Consider the following 17231-nt stretch of genomic DNA (forward strand, 5'->3'; position numbering starts at 1 on the left):
TTCAAAGAGGCTTACCTGTGTGACTCAAATTACGAGACTTTTGGTGAAATAAATAACGCTGTTAGAAAATGTTTTGCACAAATGTTGAAGTTTTCATAGGCTAGATACGCCACAATGGCTCAGCTATCTTAACAGATTCCCCTAATTCTTTGTATTTCTTCAGGGAAGAAAAAAAATTGAAGGAAGAAAAGGTAGATAAACCATGCTGGTAGGATTGGTACCTTCCAATTCAGTCTCAAATTCCTCTAAAGTAAACTGATGACACAGTGAACCTTGTCCACAGCATGCTGTGTTAAATCTTTGTCCACTTCTCTTGTGAAAACAAAGGAATCAGTTCAGAAGACAACAGGGGCAAGAATTGCATTGATTATGAAGGAAATTGCACCTGACAATCCTTGCTATGCAAACCACAACACTTTGCAACATCCAAGAGGCATCTCCAGCATAAAAAAAAAAAAAAAAAGGCTTCCTCCTTCCTGTTCTCAGAACCAGTGATGCTCTCCCTTTATTCAGAGAGGCTGAAAAGGCTTCTATATTGCAACACAGGCTAGAAGATAGTGTTGCTTCTTGAGGCCCTTAGAGTCCTGGTATTCAAGAAGGGGAATAATATATTTAGATTATTTGCTCCTTAATCTAAATGAATGGCTTGAAGTGGAAAAATGAAGAGAAGTACCAACCCAATAGTCATCACTGGCTTTAACAGAGTAAAACACCTCCAACTGGCAGCCTGAACTTTAGCTTGAACTAACTGGGTGCAAAAGCTGGCACATCCCTCAAGCAACAGCCCAGTATAACCCAATGGGTTTTTTTCAGAACTTCAGTGTCAACAACCAAAAAGGGCCAGGAGTGCATGTACTTTGGGGCAACACATGAACACATTGTAAAATCCACACTACAACACCAGAAACATAACTTAGTGGTTTTACAATCATATTTTCATTGCTAATAGAAATGCACCTTTCCCCTCCAACACCAAGACTTATACATCTTCCATTGCAATCCTCTACCCTCAGCTCCTTACAGGAGCAGACTAATTATTTCAAGAAATGATCATGAACATAATTAAGACCAGATCCTCCCCTTGGCACACTTTGCTGACTGCTGTGAATCTAAAGATTACTTTCTTATCAATTACCATAAAACGAACAAGAGGGAGGCCTTTTATTTTAAAAACCTTCTAGGAAAAAATATCTCTCTCTCCCTCTCATTTTTGATTTTTTATTAAAACTTAATGTGTTATTAGCATAAGTGATTGCTGCCATCACATTGCTGAATTTCAAGCAGTATTTGGATACCAAATACAACAGCACTGTCTTTTGCACTGTTTATGCCATTCATGTAAGATTGAGTACATAACCTTTTAATTTATCTTTGAGGGCAACAAAAAAACTGAGAGAATCTCACACAGTCTAAATAAAGCTTAAGGCACAACACTTCCACACAGTGCGTGAATTTCTGAACTGCATTCAGTATATGAACAGGTTTGTCATCATCAACATGCATCTATAGTTCAGCAGGAATACCGGAATGTCATATTACATGTAACTGCCTACACAAAGGACCAGCAAATAGATTATTATCTTAAGCTAATGGGACTAGTTAATGGACCTTCTGAAGAAGAAGTACAATTTGAAATCATGTCAAAGACTATCAGCAAACTGAATTAATATGCAGGATATAAATTATCCAGAATGAATGCAATGAATCCAGATCAGGATCATTTTAATGTAATCGGCTTCCTCCTTTCGCTTTTAATATTTAATTGCTTCCATTGTATTTTTATATTGTCCAATGCAATTTTTGTTGTTTTCTTAGATAATTTTGGCCCATAAACGTGCAGGCAGGGTAGGCCAGAGACTTTTTTCAAAAAAGCCTATCACTATTTAGAGACAACCTCCAGCTGGTTCGCATGCATACTTTCATTTTGAATATGCAGTCTCCAGGCTAAAGTTAAATCAAACTGTCCTATAGATCAGCGGAACTTCAGAATACACCGTGAGAAACTGCTACTCTGGATACACTCATAAATATTAATTACACTTATAGGATAGCAATACAAATTCTATCAAGTACCACAGGACCCTGCAGTTATTAAAGAGCCTAAAAAAATACTGACGGAAATGAACAGAGTAATTATTAGTTTCCTGAAACTTCACACTGTTCAACAGTTTCCCAGATATTCCCATACACACCAATTTTAACAAGAATAGTTGTAGTAAAATTGATCTCATACTGATAAAAAGAACATAAATGCTGTAGCTTGTAATAAAACAGAACACATAGTAAGTACATAACAGAAGCTACCGATCCTAAAGCAAACATTTTAACAGTAAAATTCTAATAAAAATGGAAAGCCATCAAAATCTACAAAACAGTTTAACAAGCAGTTAAAATTTCACAGAAAATATTTAATAAATACAATTAATAAAACAGACACACTTATGCCGGAGCACATTTTAATTGTTCAAGAGGAAATGTAATACGCTGCAGCTAAGGGAATAACAAAGCAAAAAGACACAACGTATAAACATAACGATTCTCAAAGGTTAATGGTTAAACCACTGGCTTATATTCACTGATCACATTTTTACTACCTATAGCCTGCAGATATCTTTTTTTTCCTTCGAAGAATGCAAGACTATATATGTGCTGACTTCTGTGTGCATTTTTAATTGTTTGCTTAGGAGTGCAAATCTTGATAACTAGCACTGTAGAGCCAAAAAGGAAAAAAAAATAAGTGGTATAATATTAGAACAAAAAATGTTATTGCAGAGAGGTAGAAATTCTTTACTTTCATGCTCTGTCAAACTTATAATAATATGCACTTAGAAAGAAGAGCACAATTTTCTTTTTAAATGGCATTTGCTAAAGCTACGCTAACAAAAGGATTTGTGGCCCTGTCACCAAAAAACATTGACCCTTGACCTTTTTTCAGTTTAGTGAAGAAGAACGGCCAGAATCTTGTGTATCAAACAAATGTTTGTTTTGTATAAACATTCTCCCAATTTTCTTAGTTTGCTGCAGAAGCGGAGAAAAAAGAAGAGCAGAGGAAGAAAATGCCCCGAACGAAAGGCTCGATTCGGAAGCGGTGCAAGGCTGCTTCAAAACAGTCATGTGACTCCTTTTTTGCTAACAGCCATGTGCTCGCGTATCATTTTACTCTGAAATAACTCTGCGGATTTCAGCTCAACCTGCCTTTGCTTATAATGCATGACATAGCCTGTGAGGGAGCCTGAGAACCGTCCCTCTTCAAAAGCAAGGTTCCCATGCTTGGCCTGTCACCATGGAAGCAGATGCCTTTTTTGCTTATCCCTGCTTACCTCTTTGCAGCCACGAGCTGCTCCCTATTGTTAAAAGGGGTACGCCTTGATTTTTCTTCGTCGTGACCGAACTTGCCTCTTCTTCAAAGGGCACGATGCTGCAGGTCATTGGTCTAGACTGTTTGCACGGTCCAGAGAACAGCCTTGATGTAACCCTTGCTCCGTCTGTGCCACACCACCAGCCGCGCGACTGCAGACTGTAGGGGGACATCGGAGATCTGTATTTGAAAAGAAGTCCGTCCGATTTTGCCATTGTGCCTTTTCAGTCATCGATCGAATGAATATCGAACCTTCTGTCGTTGCATGTGTGAAATAGATAGCTTAGCAAGCACTTTTGTGCCCAAACCTGTGCAGTGGGCCAAACTCTCTTCCTTTATTCAAAAGTATTTTTGGTTTTTGTAGGATAAGTAAAGTAATTTCTGAGGTACTACAATAATGGTGTCCTAATGTTAGCTCAGCCTCACATCAGAATCTCTTTGTTGCAATCTGCTTGATTTAGCACTTCATTTTTTTTTATTTTTTTTTTTTAAAGGTGCTTTTTCTTTTAGTCATTCCCAGTTGAACATCAGCCCTCTTAAAGTGCAAGGGAGGCTGATTTGGAATCGGTACGAATAGCCCGGAATCGTGAGGGGTTTCAAAACAAGCTACCGACTGGAGGTTTGCTTTAAAAATAACACGAGGGAAAAATGTGAACTTGGAAAGCTTCCAAGGTAAAACCAAAAAGTACAAAAATCCAGCAAATATGGCACTGTTTTTGTCGTCGTTGTTACATGCAAATAAAGAGATAATGGTAAGGAAAGACAGATATTGTAATAGATAAAATAACGTGACAGTGGTGGCTAAAAACCTGAAAGAATCTCATCCCCTTTTTTGCCCTCGATATACAAGGACAAATAATTTAGAAATTAAACATTTTATAACTTGGAGGCTCTAAAATGCTTTTTACTCTTCTGTAATATTGCACAAATATTTTTGATAATCACCAGTCAGCTGATTTTTTAAGAATTATTTCATTTTTAAAAAATATATAGATAAATGTTCAAAAAGCAAGAAATTATGAAAATTATGCTAAGCCAGTGAGCAAATGTAGCTGAAGTGTTCAGTCGAAGAGTTTAACAGAACTCCAGGAATTTAAGGAGGGAGTGAGAAAAAAGATGCTCTGACACCTTTGAATAGAAAAGACAGAATTGTAGCTAACGTGGAAAAATGATACATTCTTGAAATCAGTCAGTAAGCAAGTTTTCACTCTTCTTTTAACAGAATGGCAAACTCTCTGACCACTGCCTGTCAAAAAAACAATAACCCAGTGACAGCCATCAGCACCTACTCATTGTAAAATACGCCTGCTTCTACTCTGCTCTAATAAAGCTTGGATCGCATCAAAAAGGGCTTATATATTCTTCAGGGTGTTGCTTACCCAGCGTTGTCTATGTATGACATCAGTATATATATTTTTGAGATAACCACTATCTCATACTTCAAGGCATACCTATTTTCTCTAATTGCTGCAGGCAAAGGGGAGGTGCACTAAAGAATAAAGAAGGTTATTGTGACAGATGAAACATAATTCACAATGAGTACTCTTTTCATCCAGCCTTAAGTAGCAGAGGATTACTCCAAGCTGAATTTTAGGGGAGTATGTATGATCTGATTTAATAATATGAGGACAGGCCACAAGCTGAAAGGCAATGTAAACCAATTGTGTTTTTGCTGATTGTTTGGGGGGTTTTGTTGGTGGTGTTTCCCCCCCCACCTCTTTTCTGGAAGTAGAAGAAATGTTAACGTGAAGAGGGTCTGAAGAAACATGGGGAAAAGTAAGAAATGCCGAGAAATAAAAGTTGGGATTTTCTGGAATGGATATTGATAAATGATTATTCTGTATTTCTGCTTCGTGACACTTAAATGAAATAAGATCATGCCATTTCTTCAGTAAATATGCATTGTGAAAGTAGGTAAACTAATTTTGATACACTTACTGAACTTGTATTGCTTCAGAGAAATTCATACTTGAGTCTTCTAAAAATGCTGTATGATATCAAGTTTAGATGTAGATAACAGTGACAGTAAAATAACTTTCTGCTAAATGTGTACATTGCTTTTCTGAGTCACTGCTTTAATATTCATACAGTAAATAGGTAAGCTTGCATGTGTATTTTATATGTTTGTTTCCTTGTAGTGTGCTTTGGAAAATACTTGCTTAGCATAAATTACTGTATTACATTCTGAAAGGGTTTAGCTTTCTACTGTTTCAGTTTTCATATAACAATAATTTTTTTATGATCTACAATTGCATTCAGAATGTCTGGAAATGTGTAGCTAGTCAAACTGCAGAAACTGCTAAGGTACTTGGCAAAACAAGGAAAGAGTATTTCATTTCGTCTATAGAAAGGTTAATTTAGATTTTCTTTTTAAAGCAATAGGTAACTTTGAAAAAATCCATTTTAATGCAAGTCTTAATAAAGTAATTATTGATCTTCTCAAAGAACATTTCTGTAGATTTTGTATAATTTAGTATGCAAAATAAAACCATTTTAAATACAGATTCTAAAAATGTTTTTCAAGTGTTCATATTGTTTGAAAATCACAGACAAAAATAATACCAACCAACCGTGAGTTAAATGTTTGCTTTCATATATTTTGTACTTTTCATTACACAAAAACTGCTTAGCAGTCAGAGCTAATAAAACTGTGCTGCTAATTGAAAATAAATTATTACTAGGGGTTAGTTCATACCTTTCAGATTTCAGACTGAAATATAAAATAAAGATTAATTGGAACAGACTTTCTCTTATTCAAGTGCTGCTATATATCAGACCAGCTAAGACAATTCAACAACTTAACACCAAATCTCACTTAAATAAAAGGCAAAGAAATGGTATTAAAAATGCATGTGAAATTATTAATAATAATATTTTCTAAAACAAAAAAAAAAAAGAAGACTGAAATTTTATCTTTCTATAGGCTGCGTTGCTGAACTGTTCTTTCATATAATATGATTTAATGCCATTCTTAAAAACAAGCGTAAAACCAACATAAGTATTTCATAAACATCATAAGCAATTAGTTATATTTTGATGAATAAGCAGTATGCATTAAGCACACCTCAGTACTGTATTCTTAAAGAAAGAATGCACAGTCACAAAAACTTATCAAATACAATAAGAAAACTGCTAGATTGAAAGCATACATTTTAATATTTTAGTTCGCAAAGGGAGCAGCAGCCAAAAGCCCTTTCTAACCACCCGACAAATAGCAACAAACAACAGCTCTCGAGTCAAAATATTTATTAGGGTGTCATGTCAATGTACAGGCTAGCATATGTGCGAAGGAGAAATTATTCTATTATCTTCAGCTGAGTGAAGTAGTAACAATGAACATAAAGATTTATAAATATATATAAAACAGAGAATGTTTCTTTCAAATCCTACAACCATTTAATTTTCACTGATGACTTAAAAATGTATCAAAAAGCGTAAAATACACTCCTTTGACAATTTTTATCCAAATGTTATTGTTGCCGTGTCACACTGCACTTGCCATCTATCCTGAAGTTTCTTAATAAGAAATACATACTTAAGCATTTGTTTAAGGAGTCAAGTGGCATTTTGGCTACACTGAATGACATTAATTAAAGTGATATATCTTCTACTAATAAACTTTCAAACAATGTATATTTTAGAGGTATTCATACTGGTAGACTGTTTTTGTTCTCTTTAAAATTAACTTGAAGTAGAATTTATTATTGATGTTATGGCACATAAAACTTTCAGCAAAACTGCAGATGAAGGCTGTTTTTGGAAAAGTAGGGAAAAGAGGGAACCTCAGATCCTGCCTGTGTGCAACAACAAAAGTACACATCTCTTAAGATGAAAAAACAAGGTTTTAATGCTAATCAAACTATGAGCACTCATATCTTTTACAAGTCTAAAAATATTAATGTTACGCATTATTTTAACTATTTTCTTAAGGCATACATCAGGCTGACTGAATATATATCAAGTTCACTACATCATTTTTAATAACCAGTGTTGGGTTCTTTTTTAAAGAGAAGGAGGGAAAAAAGAGCTCTTTCCCCTCCCCTGCAAACAGCTTTCATTTTAACCAAATCTGAATGTGCAGGTATAGTTGTCTCATCCCATACCCCATAAAGCTTTAAAAAAGAGATGAGAATGAAATTAAGATTTGTAATATTTTGGGAGCTACAAAGAATACAGCGGCTCAGGAGACAACGCTGGGAATGTAAGAAACCGCAGACTTTGATTCTATACGACAAGCTGGATAGGAGTCAAAGCTGCCACATGTGGTGTGAAAAAATGCCACCCTGGTGTGAACAAAGGGTTTAAAATGGAGTCAAGAAGCGTGCAAGCTCAATGTCTAAGCTTTTCCTGTGAATTGTACGACCACAACCTGCAGGATATCAAGTGGGCTGGGAAGAATAGAGCGCCTTTGGAAGCTACAATGGGGGAGCAGTGGCCGTCGCTGCGTTCGGGTTTCTATTGTTTTGGGCTTCTTGTTTGTGCATCGTTACAATGCGCTGCTTTACTCCAGCGAGCAATTAAACTCTAAGCACCAAAAATAAAGTCACAAAATTTGCCGGGAAACTGATGAATGCAGTAACTCCGATCTTTCTTATTGTAGTCCCAGTTTACAGCTCGATGAGGGAATGTACCAGCCAGATTATTCATTTTGCCAGGGCCTGAACCACAATCTCACACGTGTGAAAAACAGAGCAATAGTTGTTGCCCATAAATATTTCTGGCCTTTTACTGACCTAATAGTTGCAATAATATAAACATTTGTTGGAGTTTATTCAAACAGAAAGAATGTTGCACCTCATTTCCATCAACAGCCTTCCTCCTTTTATTAGAAGATCAAGCTATTAATCTGCATATTCAGTTCAGAAAACACTGTCTTATAGAAAAAATCTTTGAAAGCATGCAGCAGCAGCCCTAAAAAGTGTGGGTCATACACTTGCATAGATGCTATGCTAACAATGTTTAACAGCAAAAGTACTGAAAATCATAAATATTCCACTTAAAGGAAAATGTTATGTAGTCAAGGCACAAGGGATAATAAGAAAGAAAACAGTTAAATATATTTTCCAAAAAGAGGCAAAAAGCAAAAAGTACAAGTTCCTCAAAGAGAAAATGCAATACAGTTACTAGAATTCCTAAACAAAATCAATTAAAGTCTGAGGAAGCAAGCCCACAAAACCCAATAAATAGTAAATTTTCTAAAATTAAAGAAACCTTCTGATTTCCTATATTACATTTACATTATTTGCTAAGGACTAGGTCAAAAGCCACTGATTTTTAGTTTATGAATGCAGGTCAAGACAAGAACATTTTTCTATTTACTCTGTGTAACTCTGTATAGAAATCAATCTGTTACTTTCATTACAACCACACAATCAATTCCATTTAAAGTACAATGCAACAGCCAAGTCCAAGGACAATATGGATTGCTGAAAATCCTTCATACTCTCTACAGAATTTATTCAGTATGACTGGGATGATTTTTCTTCTCATTAGTATGCAACAAGCTTTCACAATCAAACTTAGACCAGCTTTGCTTGGTTTTAGTTCAAAGCATTATATATATATATATATATATATATATATATATACACACACATACATATATATAAATATATATACACACTCGCATATATATACACATATATATACTCATTTACTGATGCTAGCACCGATTCGTAAGTATTGCTCTTCAGTAAATAACACAAACCATATATTAAGAAACAATTTTATGGAGGAAAGTATCTAAGTCACAGAGTCAAGATTATTTCTACAACTGTAGTAAGACAGGACTACATGATAGATAAACCATATGACATACGTGCAGACATACATGCTGAATATAGATAATGTATTTAAGCAGTTTGTCTTAAAAGGCTATATCCTATCAACATACAAAAAATTGTAAATATGCCATTCTCATTTTACTGTTCCTCATGATACTATTCTGAGCCTCCTAAAGGACACAAAGCCAAGGTATTTAAAACAGCAAAATATTGTCAATGTCTCACCCTGCCCACTCAAAGACTTTGGTACGAACATTTGGAAAGATGTCATTTAGCCATTTTTATAAATGTTTTAAATGTTCGTAATTACTTTTACATTCCTAGTTCAACATATTAAGATCAAGACATAATATCAGATTTTAAAACTGTAAAACTCCAAACTGTACTTTTCTTTACAGCACGCTTACGTAGGTTTATTTTGTTGGTTTGATTTTGTTCCAAACCTACTTTCTCAACTTATTTTCTCCCGCATCTTACTACTTGTAGGGTTTTTTAAAATATAATATTTCTGTCTGCCTGCCTGAAATATGTCTGACAAATGAATATTGCTGTAAATGAACAGAGTAGACTGAAAAATGTTCTGTTCAGAGATATCTGCAGAATAAAGCTGCCGGTGATTTTCAAGTAAAAATCTTATCTTGAATATTGTTAGCATTTGTTCCTTATTTGTTCCTTTATTGATCACTTTGTTCAACTACATGTCTCCCTCTCCAATTGCATATCAGAGAAAATGAAAAATGAATCTTGGAATAGTGCTCCAGAACGTGCAGTCAGATGTCTGCTAATCGTGCTGAGGCTGTGTTTCGATGGCCCTGCTTTCCCCAGCTTTGATAATTTGAGATGGCACTGATATGAAATCTCTGGGTGTTTCTTAGGGTGCCACCTCATTTTGAATCGGGGGTATGTTTTTAACTCACCCTTAAATTGTTGTTTCTTGGCAAGCAATCAAGCAATTAGCAGCACCCTCTCTTGGGTAACGAGACGGCATACATACATCTACTTGCATATGTGTACACATACATATATGAATGCGTGTATTCTGGCTTTCTATTTCAGCCGAGTCTCAAAATGAGATTTAAATTTATCTCTGCCAAACCTCACGGTATGCATTCCAGTCACAAAGAAAATTGCATAAAGCTGAATTTCTAACTCACATATAACAACATGTAAATAGACAAAGGGTTCATAGGACTATGAGGAGAGAAGCTGTCCTGACAGGCTTGCATTTATCCCCCCTGCAAACATTAAATAAGCATACATAAACATATTTTTCCTCTTGTTCAGCTGTGTTTACTTGCCACTGCTTCCCTCCCCTGGCTCCCACCAGCTCATTTTTCCCCTCCTTCTCAACCTGTTTATTTTCTTTCTCCTGCCTGTCTGCCAGCAGCAGCACTGAACAATCCCCCAAAAGCTGCAACCCCACGTGTCCTCGTCTCGGGGCACCCTGAGCATGTGAAGAGGGTGCAGGAAAGAACAGGTTAATTCCATAAAGGCAGGAGTAGGCATGACTCAGGCCCTGGGAACATGAAACTGGACTATTGGGAAGCATCGCATATATTGTAAGACATAATATCTGCAAGTGAAATAGCAGGGATACTGTTTGAGAGAGAAAAATTCGCTTTCCCAGAATACTCTCCGTTTATTCAGACATTAAACAGCCGAAACATGGGCGCCACAGAGGTTAAGCTTGCCAGCTGAGAGCAGGACACCCAGCTACTCCGCAGTCCTCACCTCTCCCTCCCACACCAGCCTGGGGAGCCACGACACCGATTTTACCAGCAATCTCACCCCAGGGGCTATTTTAAGGCTGTACCAGACCCATCTGCAAAGCTAGTCCCCGAGAGTCAGCTCAGATCTGTTTGAAGCGCTACAGACTGGCTACGTAATCCAGTTCAGAGCCCACAAATAAGCAATGCAATGGATCTACGCTGGCTCCTTACCACTGCATGAATTTTGGTGGCAACAAGGAAGCCAAAAATGTGGGATGTTGTTATAGTGAAATGATTTATCAGGAAAATAAATCCACTTTTTAGAGAAGAGTTAACTTTCCCTGCAGCAGGAAAACAGAATATCATTAGCAGAAAACAATTCCAAATTTTCCTGACTCAACTGTGTAAATTAACAAACCAGGTTTTCCCTTGGCTAAAAGGTGCACTGGACCAGGGCAGTTAGTCACCTTCAAAACTAGCTCCTCTGTCACTTACACCAAAGGACATTTCTTACGACAGCCTCTCCTACCACCTCCCAGAGCCTGCTGGATCTGCAAGGTGACAAAAAGCAAACAGACAACAGGCAGAATAACATGTAGAGGAAACACAGGTCAACAGACTGTTGCCAGTGTAGAAATGTGGCACCAAACACCCGCTTTAAAGCAGCAGCCCATGGGTGAAGCTCTACCAGTGTGATACTGAAAAACACCAGGGCCCTTGATACCTCCAAGAGCTTGGGTGCTGCTTCCTTACCCTTTGCCTGTCCTCTGAAGAAGATGGGGACATCTTCTCCTGAAGAAGATGAGGGCCCTCTTTTCTGCTAGAGTCCTTGTTTAGCATTTACTACCACATGAGGCAGTAAAGGCAATTCGTTTTTCCCTATGTGCAAGTGCTGGAGTTCATCATCAGTAGAGGGGCCAAAATTATTCTGATTTCTTGCCACAAAATGTTTGATTCACACTTTTCGACAGTCCAACGGGAACAGCATTGGTGCAAGCACACACTCCACCCTTTAACCATTCTGTGATGCTCAGGAATGAGAGATCAAGTGTAACATGAGAATATTCCCTGCTTAGAGAGAACTTTTCACTGTCTTCCTTAATTTGTAAATCTCCTTCTGTGGGTTTATTTTAGTACTTTGATTCTATTTGAACATAGCTTATTATGATTTAATTTCCTCCTTTCTTTTTTTTTAAACAGAGGATGGAAAAGAAAAATAAATCTCTCATGCTCTCGGCATATAACAGTTGATATAATAGACTGAAATGGCTCCTTCTAATCACTTGGGGATTTTTAAGTGCATTTTATTGACATGATAAGCCATTATGAGTCCTTCAGACTTGTTATGTTTTATGATATCAAGGTTTATGGTTTTAAGTAATATTCCTAATATGCATTCACAGCATCTACTCCAACAGCTTCTTTAATCTCAATTAAATACCATTAAAGATATGTATGGTACCTATGTATAAGTGGCACTAGAACAGTATTTATATGCACTAGTAACCAAATAATGTCAGACTGGCTCAATTGCCTTCCACCTCATCCCATACCCAGGAGTCTTATTACTCAGAATAAGTTCATATGCAAAGGTAACATTATTTAGTGGAATTATGGGGGACAAAAGTTTCTGGTGGTGGATTTTTCACTGGTGTTTCTTTCCTTCTTTTCTTCAAAGTTAGTCGTTAACATGCAATCCCTTCTGCTGATCCTCAGCAGCTCTCTGAGCAGACCTTAAACCCTCTTGATACATCCCAGGAAAATGGAGGCTAAGCCCAGTGTCTAGGACAACATTTGTTCTCAAAAAGAAATAAAACTTGATGTCAAAGGTCACCAAGGAGAGCAAAAATCTGACTGCACAGAGTAGAGCTGTGCAGCCATCCTGAATGGCCATGTAACACACCTATGTTTTCCCGACTCGATGCCACAATTTACAGTCTGCCCCTTTGTGTTTTCTGTACTTCATACTACTCTGTTTCCCCATTTTGTCTTCCTTTTATCTTTACATTCTGGCTTCTCCATAGACACGGGTCCCCTGCCCTTAGAAGAAGAAAGGGGGAAGCAGCATAAAGAGATCACGTTCAAAGCAGAAGAGAGGCAGTCAAAATGAGTATGGCTGCCAAACTGCCTGGACCTTCCCTTAACAAAAGGCAGAGAGTCCAGCACTAAGAGCAGCAACAGAGAAAGCTGTTAGAAGGTTACAAACTGCTCAGAACCTACCTAAGTGTTATGGATTTATGGCAATTGCTCTACCTCAAAAATGAAAAAGGTGCACCTAGGCTAGGAGGCTGAACTGGGAAGAAGACTAAGCAAGACCCATCAAAACACAGCACCAAAAATGAGTGGTTAGCCTGGTGAGGTACGCACCCATTTTGGTGTAAATACAGATTTTAAAACACCCAAAGGTACAGTGGGTTGCCAGTGGCACATCTTGCCATCTGGTGCTCTCCCACAGAGACCAGGAGCAAATATTTTGGGAAGGGTATAAAACCAGACCAAAACTACAGTGTTTTCCAAATTCTAAAGAAACTTGGAGCTGTCACCTCGCACAGATTATGGACAGTATTAATCAGCTAACACGGTAGCATCTTGCCTTTCCAAGTAGGAGCATTTGGCACACTTGCCTCTAATTTAAGGAAGAAAAACATATATGCATAAAAAATTAAGAGCGCATTTGTCATTTAAGTAGTTATACCACCAGCTGAAAGAAAGATACTCATGTTGCAAAAGTAAAGGATGTAGGTCCAAATTGTACTCATAGTTATGGTCAGAAAGATGCACAATCCTCTAATTACTTTATGCAAAATAGCTACAAAAACTGAACACATTTTTTCACTGTTGTCAAAGGCTGGCCCACTGACTGAGGTTACCTTCAGTACAGAACGTCATGCCTCTCTTATAATGGATTTTAAGTTCATGATGCACTCTCAGAATCATTTCAGTGAAACCAAAGGCTATCAAATAATTTCATAATCAATTAACACTACAGCTTAATTCCCAGTCTGCTACATCCTTCACTACTGCTTTGCCACATAATTGACGTCTAATTTACCATACCATACAAATGGGCCTTGTTTATTCTCATTCCATTATCAGTAACTAGCTCATTATTCTAATGCACTTTGAAGTATTTTAAAAATACATGTGAAAGCAAGTTCCATTCTATTCTACATCCACTAGTTATCCTTCCAGGTTAGAAACCATGGTCAAATCATTACAGCCCTTTCTCTTTATACAAACCAATTAACTTATTTATAGCAGAATACAGTCCATATTTTAGGAAAGCTTGTTGAGGTAAGACAACAAAGCACCTATCAACAGGCAGAAAGACTGATATATATTAATCCCCAAACACAGTAGATAATTATAATTTTAAAACTTTTGACTTTATTTTGATGGTTCAACATTATAGAAACAGTCCAAAAGTCCCTTCTAAGAAATATTTTTTTTTCTTTTTGCTGTTATACTGTTGACGTCAATAAGTTTGTTGAAATACTCCAGAGCTAAACTAGTAATATAAGCATGCATGTGTAACTGGAGGCTTGCAAAAAGAAAGAGCCTGTAGCAGCCATAAAACTACCACAGTAGAAGAAATTTCCTTCTTTGACCTCTACCACATTCAAATTTGAACAGTGTGCCTCTTTGGTAAAGACACGTTTCTGTTTAGCTGAAAATTCACAGATGTCTAAACACCACCACTACAAAAAATGGTAAAGTCAGCTTACTTTTGTATTTGATAAAAAGTCATGTGATCCACGGCTTATATAAGAAGGCAATAACTGCTCAAACAACTACAAAATTTTCTTCTGCTACCAACTGAGAAAACTGAAGCCAGAATTATGGAAAATAATTTATTTCACAGTTAAAGTCAGAAAATATATGCTCTTGAGTCCCTTGAACAGCACAGTTGTAGGGCAGTATCTGACTGCATGTTTCTACATTCATTCAGCCAACTCTTAATTCAGACAGAAATCCACAAAGATAAAGTCCCTTGGTAGAACTCTGGGCCTTTAAACTATTGTCCTGATCTCACCTGTTCATATGTTGTTTTCTCAGGCTGGTAAAGACAGTATTTTATAGCTATGCATGTAATACTCCGTCATTTAATATTTACTCTCCAGGACTATCTGGTTTCTTAAGCATACACTAATGCTCTTTAATTGTATACAATCATTTCAAAACTCCATGCAAGGGTAGGAAGTTTTTCTGAGGAAATGAATTCATTTCCTAGAATCTAGAATCATAGAATGTCCTGAGTTGGGAGGGACCCACAAGCACCATCGAGTCCAACTCCTGGCCCTGCACAGGACAAACCCACAGTTCACACCGTGTGTCTGAGGGCTGTTTTCAGTCTCTTCTTGAACACTGTCAGGCTTGGGGCTGTGACACCTCCCTGGGGAGCCTGTTCCAGTGCTCCACCACCCTCTGGGTGAAGAACCTTTTCTTAATGTCCAATCTAAAACTCCCCTGGCACATCTTCCTGACATTCCCTCGGGTTCTGTCACTGGTCATGAGAAAGAAGAGATCAGCACCTGCCCCTCCTCCTCCCCTTGTGAGGAAGCTGTAGCCACCATGAGGTCTCCCCTCAGTCTCCTCCAGGCTGAACAAACCCAGTGACTTTAGCCACTCCTCATATACATGTGATTAAGCTCAGTGATAAGGTATTGCTTTCCTGGACCACAAATATTAAGTTATATTAGATCATAATAATCTATATAAATCCTATCCACACCTTTCTTTAATTTTTTTTTTTTATTTCTTCTGGGAGTCAAGATCTGTTTCATACATAAAATTCATCAAGAGAAGAGAAGGAATCAGCAAAAGAAACAATATAGATCAACACTTAAGGATCTCAGATTTAAAGTTGACTTCTCTGATCCAGGTGGCCAGAGGTCTGATATCCATGTAATTTGGAGCACCTGAAGATCTCAGCATTTCCATTCTCATGCCACTTTCAACCTTCTGGGAACAGTCAGTAATTTTATTTCATCATTACACAGAACTTCAAACTCCTCTTTTCCCAGCAACTAGAATAACCAGTTTGTGAACGTGCTTGCTACAAATCAACCATTCTGCAAGATATTTTTCATCCCATCATTTTACATCTAAATATAACTAGTTCAGTATTTTCCAGTTTGACAATAAAGGTCAACCGTCAATTAGGTAAGACCATCTTAACTATATAAAGAAAATAAAGCAAAGAGAAGGAAAGGCTTAAGGAGACTGAATCTCTGTACCTGTAATGATGGAAATGAATTCACCATGTTGGAGATTTGGAGATGCTCCACAGAACCTTTGTCATCCCTGTAGCTTTACCAATATGAATTTTACTGTCAAACAGACTTTAATTTGAGGGAATTAATATGTTCTCACATACACAGACAAACTTATGACTGCTTTTCTAATATTGAGTTTTGCACATTGCTTTTTTTTGCCTCTGCGCAAAATAGAAATAGACATAGGTAACATACAAATATGAAATAGTATTATGATCATGACCACAAATATTGACTATTAGCCTATAAAGACATTTTTGTATCTACAGGTACACCCACCTATCCACCCATCCATCCATCTATCCATCCATCTACCAATTCAAGATATTTGCAAGAAACCTAATGTACACAATTAGAGCAATGTGTAAGTTAAGGGAGCGCAAAGAACAAATATTTTCATTTCATGCTTTCATTTATTTGAAAAGGCACAGGCCCTCATACTTTGGTATGTTGCCCAGGTTTCGTTAGAAATACTTAGAACACATAATCAGACACAGAAGAATTTCATCCAATTTAGGACCAAAATGGGAGGTTTTCAGTAATATATCTGGCTGCCTAACTTAGCAGTTTGACAGAATCTTATTTTTTAAATCAACTTAAATCTTTAGTCTCAGCAATTTCAAGGAAAATTTCCAGATATGACATTAATATTTGAAAAAAAAAAGTTATTTTCTTTTTAATTCTCAGAAACTTATCTTGGATTCCTTGGGTGTTACTTGTAGCACAGACAAACAGGAAAATGGGAAAAGTAAAAGCCCATTGATTTTTTTTTCCCTACCACTATGAAACTAGCAAGAGTAATATATTTCATTGTGGGAATCTGACACAATTCATAGTGACAAAATCTGCAAAATCTAGCCTGAATTTTGGGAAAGCAAACCAATTAAGAAAAGTACGACAGAACACATTACAAATGACAGAAGCATCATGCCAGTTTATGGACAGGCCACCTAGCAGGCAGTGACAGAACCCAGGCCAGAGCAGTAGAAAATTAAATTAAACAGGAAAAAAAAAAAATAATCCTCTCTCATCTCCTTCTCAGAGAAGCCTCTGACTAAACTTCTCATCCTTGACAACAGCTAGGAAACAGCTGTAGTTTCCTTCC

This window comes from Patagioenas fasciata, chromosome 1 (assembly GCF_037038585.1).
Source record: "Patagioenas fasciata isolate bPatFas1 chromosome 1, bPatFas1.hap1, whole genome shotgun sequence".
NCBI classification, from domain to species: domain Eukaryota; kingdom Metazoa; phylum Chordata; class Aves; order Columbiformes; family Columbidae; genus Patagioenas; species Patagioenas fasciata.